At 38.9% G+C, this 9,461-nt stretch overlaps 1 non-coding gene across 1 annotated transcript; it reads left to right on the forward strand.

Annotated features, from left to right (window-relative positions):
• Positions 1 to 5,560: 5,560 nt before the first annotated feature.
• LOC113602156 (U6 spliceosomal RNA) lies at positions 5,561 to 5,663 on the forward strand. The gene has a single exon (XR_003423517.1). It is a non-coding gene; the product is annotated as a U6 spliceosomal RNA (small nuclear RNA).
• Positions 5,664 to 9,461: the final 3,798 nt, after the last annotated feature.

Consider the following 9,461-nt stretch of genomic DNA (forward strand, 5'->3'; position numbering starts at 1 on the left):
TTAAGCCTTGGTCAAAACAAATCATAAACCAGTCCCAAAATCAAGGTGCAGGGAAGCATCCACCACTTACCATGCAACCAAAACAAATTATATAGCCAAGCCCAACATCAATAGGACGAGAAAGTATACTCCTTCCATGGGGGCAGGAGGAGGAAGAAAGGAGTGAATATTTGCTTAACTATAATCTAATTAGTCACAGAAATGTTACCTATATTTTACACATAAGAAAACTGAGGTCACTTGCTCCAAGTACAGAGTTAGGAGTTGAATCAAGTTCTATATTTTTCCAAGCTTCATATTCTTTTAATTAATTTGATACCCTCCAGGTAACAGAAGAGAAAATATAAGGGGCACCTGGGTGGCTCAGTCGCTTGAGCGTCCAACTTCAGTTCAGGTCATGATCTCACAGTTTGTGAGTTTGAGCCCCACGTCAGGCTCTGTGCTGACAGCTCAGAGCCTGCAGCCTGCTTTGGATCTGTGTCTCCTTCTCTCTCTCTCTGCCCCTCCCCCACTTGTGCTCTGTCTCTCTCTGTCTCTCAAAAGTAAATAAATGTAAAAAAAAATTTTTTTTAAAGAAGAGAAAATATAAGGAAACATTGTCACAGAGGTGATAGACAACAATGGATTAAAGAGACATGTTTATAAACTAAGACCAAGGAATGCCTAAAAGTAGGAATAACACATAGAAGTTAGTCTACCCATGAATAGACACTTTTCCAAAGAAGACATCCAGATGGCTAACAGACACATGAAAAGATGCTCCACATCACTCATCATCAGGGAAATACAAATCAAACCCACAATGAGATACCACCACACACCTGTCAGAATGGCTAACATTAACAACTCAGGCAACAACAGATATTGGTGAGGATGTGGAGAAAGGAGAATCCTTTTGGTGCAGCCTCTCTGAAAAACAATATGGAATTTCCTCCCAAAGTTAAAAATAGAACTACCCTATGACCCAGCAACTGCATTACTAAATATTTACGCAAAGGATACAAAAATGCTGATTCAAAGGAGCACACACACCCCAATGTTCATGGCAGCACTATCAACAATAGCCAAAATATGGAAAGAGCCCAAATGTCCATCAACTGATGAATGGAAAAAGAAGACGTGGTATACAGGGGCGCCTGGGTGGGTCAGTCAGGTGTCCGACTTAGGCTTAGGTCATGATCTCGCAGTTTGTGGGTCCAAGTCCCACATTGGGTTCTGTGCTGACAGCTCAGAGCCTGATGCCTGCTTCGAATTCTGTGTCTCCCTCTCTCACTGCCCCTACCCTCTGTGTCTCTCTTTCTGTCTCAAAAATAAATAAACATTAAAAAATTAAAATAAAAAAGATGGGCTTTACATGTGCAGTGGAATATTACTTAGTGATCAAAAAGAATGAAATCTTGCCATTTGCAACAACACAGATGGAACTACAGTGTATTATGTTAAGTGAAATAAGTCAAGCAGAGAAAGAAAAATATCATATGATTTCACTTATATGTAGAATTTAAGAAACACAACAGATTAACATAGGGGAAGGGAAGAAAGGATAAAATAACAGAGAGGGAGGCAAACCATAAAAGACTCTTAAACATAGAGAACAAATAGGGTTGCAGGAGGAGAGGTGGGTGGGAGAATGGGGTAAATGGGTGATGGACATTAAAGAGGACACTTGGGATGAGCACCAGGTGTTATACGTAAGTGATGAATCACTAAAATCTAATCCTGAAACCAATACTACAATATATATTAACTAACAGGAATTTAAATTTAAAAAAATTTAAAAAAAGAAATTAATCTACCAAACACAGTCATTTCATCATTCAAAAAATATTACTGAACACCCACAAGGCACTAAATAGGCACTAGAGAAAGCCAGGATTGTCAGTCTAAATAGGCACCTGTCCATATTAGGTGACAGTTAAAAGGAGCCAAGGTGGACAGGCTGCATCTTTCTAGATCCTTTTGAGGACTTCTTGTTATATGTACTCCTTGCCATCTAACTGCCCCACCCTACCAGGCCTGACCACCTAATGCCTATTCCCCCAAGCCCTCCTCCACGACCAGCCAGCTCAGTACCTTAAAGCAACCCAGACCTCCTTCCACCAAGACCAAGCACGACAAGACCATTCTGACAGGTGGCCCATCACTGGAATAACTTCTCAATCCATCCATCACTTTCTACCCCATTTATCTTAACTTTCCCTACTACAGTTTTCTTGCTGCCTCTCCTATCACCACACTGTTACCTTATATTTATACACACCTCACCTCTCCTGACGATAATCTCTGCTGGTTCAACAATAGTGACTGTCTCTCCATCACAATAATAAATTCTTGGATTACTTCATGTAACCATATAATACTCAAGTACCTTACAGTCCAGTCCTGCATGAAATAATTTAAATATTCATTGAAGTTGCCCAGACTTCACCCATAACACCCAGCAAAGGTTATTAAAATCCTTTCACCATCATTTTCTTCCCATTAGTATGGTATCTGTCCCTAAAATTTCTTTACTTTCTTTAACCCAAACTCTCCCCCAAAATTCATGGGTATCTAGTCCCTACCAATTCTTTTTTTTTTTTAATCTTTCCTTTCCCTTTATCCTTTTGTTCTGTCAGTGCTCAAGGGCCCATTCAATGAGCCAGGTGCCTTCCAGCCTCAAAGTGTTGGCCTGACTGTTCTCTCTGCTCTGAAATGCTCTTTATCTAGACATGCACCTAGTTCACTCTTGCCTCTCTTTCAGGCCTTTGCTAAAATGCCACCTGCACTGTGAGCCCTTCTCAGATCACCCCAGGTAAAATTGGATGTTCTTAACCTACAATCTCTACCTCTAACCTCCTTCCCTGCTTTCTCTATTTCCATAGCACTTATCACCATCTGACATATATTTTAATTTATCTTCTGTCTTCCCTCTCTAGAGTGCGAGCTCCATAAAGGAAGGGCTGTTGTCTGTTTTATTTCCTGCTATATCCCCAGCACACTGCCCAGCACATAGTGGGCTTTCAAAAATATGTATTTACTCATTATTATTATTCTGTATAATAAAGGATCAAAAAGAAATTGGCAAAATTGAGGGTGGTGGGGGAGATGAAGAAGAAGACAGCTGTAAATACTCAGCATGTAATATCTTTTCTTTCTTTCACTCTTTCACAGTATACCATTGTCCTTGGTCTGACTCAGCCCCCAAGATCCTCCCACTTATATAGGCACCTGCCCAGCCCCTGTCTCTGGGCCACCCCATAACCATTCTGTGTCACTCCATTCCCTCACATCTTCCCCAATGATCTGAACATACTCTGTTTCACTCTCTAGAAAACCAGGAAATCCTTTTATCCACTTTTGATACACTCAGTCTACAGTTCCAATGATTCCTCGTAGTGCATGTGGTGATGTCTGGGGTTGTTCTTAAAGAACTTCCCATAAAAACAAGGACTTAACCTATAGGAATCAATCTCTAATGGTTAGAGATTAGGCTTGTAAATCAAGAAGTACACCTGACACACCATCAGTCATAGTTCCTCAGCAGAAGAGCAGCTCATTTGCATGTCATGTGAGAGGATTTTTCTGTTTAGAAATGAGGTCACCCAAATAGACCACAGGATCACTGATCTCTGTGATGTGACCATGGAGAGATACCTAAAGTGCTATGCCCTCAAAATGTAATGGCATTAGAGTGTTTCTGAACACAGACATGTCATGAAATGTGGTTCAGGGATTATCAGTGGATACATATTTTACCCTTGTTCTTCCTAGCTCCCATTTACCATAGATAATTGGGAATTGACTGAATCAGATTAGACAGTAAATAGGCTAGCAATTTATTTCTAATAAAATCAAATCAACCGCTTATACTCTCTGTCCCTATCTATTCCTTTACACTGTTAGGATAAAATAACACATATATAATATATATGTGAATATACCACTTCAACAGTCAGAATTATAAAATTAAGACATAAAGCAACAAGAAGAAAATGTGGGTAAATACTCATCTGAGGTATGTAAGGGAAGGAATATTTAATCATAAAAAGAAAGGAAGAAACATCACAGAAAAAGATACTTTATTTTATAAAATATAAAACCATAACTATTATTTGCATCCAGTGATGAAAAAGGTTTTATATATCTTACATATAAAGAGTTCCTACATATCAATAAGAAAAACATAACCACCCTATATACAAAAATAAATGAAATCATGAATAGTCAATGAACAAAAAAGAAAATAAAAAATCATGAGTAAACATGTGAAAAAATGTTTAACCTCACCAATAATCAAGAAAGTACCTATGAAAGCAAGATGATGTTTTCTGCCTATAAATTTGCAAAGATTTTTTTTTTTAATCATTACAGTCAATGGTGAGAAGGATGCAGAAAAATAAATGCTTTTATATAATGCTGCTGGAAAACCAGTGGTCCCTTTCTGGAGGGAAATTTGGCAATTTATACACATTATTTTTTATATAGTAATTTCATCCTTAGCAGTATATCCTTTAAAAAATCATCAAAGTTTGGGGAGACTGGGTGGCTCAGTAGGTAAGCATCCAACTTCCACTCAGGTCATGATCTCACAGTTCGTGGGTTTGAGCCCTGCATCAGGCTCTGTGCTGACAGCTCAGAGCCTGGAGCCTGTTTTGGATTCTGTGTGTCTCTCTCTCTCTGCTACTCCCCCTCTCACACTCTGTCTCTCTCTCTCAAAAATAAATAAACATTAAAAAAAATTTTTTAAATCATCAAAGATTTACACAAATGTTTATTTATAGTGATGTTTGTGCTGTCTAGGGTTTTTTATATCAGAAATACCCTAAATGCTTTATAATAAAGAAAGGCTAAGTAAATAGTGACAGTCATACGGTAAAATACTATAAAACCACTGAAATTATTTAATTGTGGAAGATTGTTTTTTCCAAAAATGACTGCCACAATATTTATGATTGCATATGCTCTTTCAGAGCCTCACCATTTCCCACTGTGGTAGCTGAATAATGGCCTCCCAAAGATGTCCACGTCCCAATCCCTGGCACTTGTGAGTATATTTTACCTTACATGGTAAAAGGAATTTTGCAGATGTGACTAAGCTAAAGACCTTGAGATGGAAAATTATTCTGGATTGTATAATTAAGTCCAATGCAATCACAGTCCTTATAAGAGAGAGGCAGGGGGATCAGAGTCAGAAGAGAAAAAAAAGAATGTAATGATGACCACAGAGGGTCACAGCCAGAGAGAGATTTGAAGATGCTACAATGCTGGCCTTAAAGACAGAAGGGTCATGGAACCAAGGAGGGCAAGCTGCCTCCCAAAGCTAGAAAAGACAAGGAAATGGATTGTTCCCTAAAGCTTCCTAGGACACCTTGATTTGGCCCAGTGAAACTCATTTCAGAATTCTAACCTCCAAAACTGTAAGATAATAAATCTGTGTTATTTTAAATTTGTGAAGTCAATGTCTCAAGGGGAGAGCTTCTGTGGGCTTTGGGGTGGGTTTTTGTGATGGCTTTGGTGATGAGCATGTGGCAGAGGAAGGCTGTGTTATTTCCAAAACTAAGTCCTAAAAGGTGAGTTAGTGCTCACTCTGGCAGCACACTACAATTGGAACAATATGGAAAAGATGAGCATGGCCCCTGCACAAGCATAACAAAAAAATTCATGAAGTGTTCCATATTTTTATTGTTAAATCACTGTATTGAACACATGAAACTAACATTACACTGTATGTTATTTATAATGGAATTAAAATTTTTTAAAATAATATTTTTTTAAGGTGAGTTAGGTTCAGCCTGGCCTTTCTTTATGGACATCTACTTGTGGAGCCCTGAGCTGCCATGTAAGAAGCATGGCTACCCTGAAGCCACCATGCAGAAGACAACACATCTGAGACTGGAAGAAATACCCAAGAAACTAGCTGTTCCAGGCTCCAGCTGTGTGAGTCTTTCCAGCCCATGAGCCAAAAATGTGAGTAATCAAACTTCAGATAATTAGCCCAAGCCTGACTACAAATACATAAAATACCCTGAACAAGCTGAGCCTTGTCAACGGCAGAACCATGAAAATCATAATAAAATTGTTCTGTTGTTTTAGGTCATTAGGTTTTGCATTGGTTTCATGCATCAATGAGTAACTAATATATTAACGATAAAGAGAAATGTTCAAAATATAATATTAAGAGAAAAACTAGGGGCACCTGGCTGTCTCAGTGGTAGATCATGTGACTCTTGTCTCAGGGTCATGAGTTCGGCCCCCACATTGGGTGTAGAGCCTACTTTAAAAAAAAAAAGCAGTCTAGGGGCACCTGGGTGGCTCAGTAAGTTAAGTGTCTGACTTCGGCTCAGGGCATGATCTTGCGGTTCATGGATTCGAGCCCCACGTTGGGCTCTGTGCTGACAGCTCAGAGCCTAGAGCCTGCTTCAGATTCTGTCTCCTTCTCTCTCTCCTTCTTCTCACTCGTGCGCATGTACATGCTCTCTCTCTCTCGAAAATAAACATTAAAATTTTTTTTCACTGAAAACTATAGAAACCTTATGAAAGAAATTGAAGACACAAAAAACAATGAAAAAATATTCCATGTTCCTGGATAGGAACAATAATATTGTTAAAATGTCAATGCTACCCCAAAGCAATCTACATATTCAGTGCAATCCCTATCGAAATAACACCAGCACTCTTCACAGAGCTAGAACAAACAATCCTAAAATTTTTATGGAACCAGAAAAGACCCCGAATAGTCAAAGCAATCTTGAAAAAGAAAACCAAAGCAGGAGGCATCACAATCCCAGACTTCAAGCTATACTGCAAAGCTGTAATCATCAGGACAGCATGGTACTGACACAAGAACAGACACTCAGATCAATGGAACAAAATAGAGAACCCAGAAATGGACCCACAAACATGGCCAACTAATCTTTGACAAAGCAGGAAAGAATATCCAATGGAATAAAGACAGTCTCTTCAGCAAGTGGTGCTGGGAAAACTGGACAGCGACATGCAGAAAAATGAACCTGGACTACTTTCTTACCCCATACACAAAAATAAACTCAAAATGGATGAAAGACCTAAATGTAAGACAGGAAGCCATCAAAATCCTCAAGAAGAAAGCAGACAAAAACCTCTTTGATCTTGGTCACAGCAACTCTTAACACGTCTCTGGAGGCAAGGGAAACAAAAGCAAAAATGAACTATTGGGACCTCATTAAAATAAAAAGCTTCAGCACAGCGAAGGAAACACTCAGCAAAACTAAAAGGCAATCAACAGAATGAGAGAAGATATTTGCAAACGACATATCAGATAAAGGGTTAGTATCCAAAATCTATAAAGAACTTATCAAACTCAACACCCAAAACACAAATAATCCAGTGAGGAAATGGGCAAAAGACATGAATAAACATTTTCCAAAGAAGACATCCAGATGGCCAACAGACACATGAAAAAATGCTCAATATCACTCCTCATCAGGGAAATACAAATCAAAACCACAATGAGATACCACCTCACACCTGTCAGAATGGCTAACATCAACAACTCAGCCAACAACAGATGTTGGCGAGGAACTGGAGAAAGAGGATCTCTTTTGCACTGCTGGTGAGAATGCAAACTGATGCATTCACTCTGGAAATCAGTGTGGAGGTTCCTCAAAAAATTAAAAATAGAATCACCCTACGACCCAGCAATTGCACTACTAGGTATTTATCCAAGGGACAGGTATGCTGTTTCAAAGGGGCACATGCTCCCCAATGTTTATAGCAGCACTATCAACAATAGCCAAAGTATGGAAAGAGCCCAAATGTCCATCAATGGATGAATGGATAAAGAAGATGTGGTATATATACCACATATATACACACACACACACACACACACACACACACACACACACACACAATGGCAATCAAAAAGAATGAAATCTTGCCATTTGCAACTACATGGATGGAACTAGAGGGTATTATGCTAAGTGAAATTAGTCAGAGAAAGACAAATATCATATGACTTCACTCATATGAAGACTTTAAGACACAGAACAGATGAGCAAAAGGGAAGGGAAGCAAAAATAATATAAAAACAGGGAGGGGGACAAAACATAAGAGACTCTTAAATAAGGAGAACAAACAGAGGATTACTGGAGGGGTTGTGGGAGGGGGGTTGGGCTAAATGGGTAAATCACTGTTGCACCATATGCTAACTAACTTGGATGTAAAATCAAAAAAAAAAAATTTAAGTAGTCTATAGACTACCATAAGGATGTGTGTATGTGTGTTTGTGTGTGTGTGCGTGTGTACAGAGAAAAAACTTGGATGTCACCAAAATATGTTGTATAAAATGGTTATCTCTGTGTGCTGGGTGAGGAAATTAGTATCTTCTACTTTATATTTTTTATATTTCTAAAGTCTATAAAATAAATATGCATTCCTTTTGTAATCAGGAAAAATATTTTAATCCCTTTAGATCCTACTACTTTCAAATATATCATGATTGCAGAAAGCATATGAGTATATCCAGTACAGGAACACTTACATTCAGACATGTATGTGCATCCTGAAGATAAAGTCAATAGAACAGGAGAAGGGATCACTTGGTTAATCAGAGTGAGAACATGAACCTTTAAATCCTACTTTTATTCCTCCCTTTCCTATAGTAGAAATGGCAGCCAATATCTTATAATATGGGGTCAAATGCCTAATCCTTTTAGCCACTCCCATCTCAATTGTAATTGACTGATGCTACTGGGTTTGGATTCTTTTCTGTGACACAGATAAAAGATTGTCTATAGCTTCTCCCAGGAGAAGGAAAGTAAACCACCTTTTTGAGAATCAACCCTTTCTCTGGGGAGAAAATTCACTAAAATTCACTAGGATTTTGCTGTTCTCTGTGAGTACCTCTGAAAGATGGGACCTGGAGAAGAGTCAGAGGTACAATAAGAGAGTCAAAACAAGGGGGAGATCCCAGGACTCTGCCACATCCCATTAAATTTTCATGATAACCTTGCAAGTAGAACTCACAATCCCCATTTTACAGATAAGAATATTTAGGTTCAGAAAGGTTAAGCAGTTCACCCAAGTCAAAGAGCTAATAAGTGGCAGAGCTGACCTTCCAATACAAAGTTTCTTATGGTAACACTGCACTTGAATTCCCTTTGCCTCAGTTTCACAGTTCCTACCTTCAGCATTGTCATGTGAATTAAATGTTTGAATATACGTATCATATGATACGGAATAACGCCTACAACTTGAAAATACCTCATCATCAGTATTAGCTGGCATCTTAATTGTACGACTCAAAGTCACATCGTAAAGTACAAGAAGGCCCTGGGGGGCCTACAACTGTCCTCCTTTCAAAAATCCTGCATTCAGCGTCTCATTTTTGAGTGGGGCAGCAACCTACTTAGCAGTGGTTGTTTTTCCATGAAAACTAAAGCTGGATCTGGAGCCCACAGAGTAGCAGCCTAGTGACCCACCTCAGACACACATTTCCC

The sequence above is a fragment of the Acinonyx jubatus genome, chromosome B3 (genome assembly GCF_027475565.1).
Source record: "Acinonyx jubatus isolate Ajub_Pintada_27869175 chromosome B3, VMU_Ajub_asm_v1.0, whole genome shotgun sequence".
Taxonomy (NCBI): Eukaryota; Metazoa; Chordata; class Mammalia; order Carnivora; family Felidae; genus Acinonyx; species Acinonyx jubatus.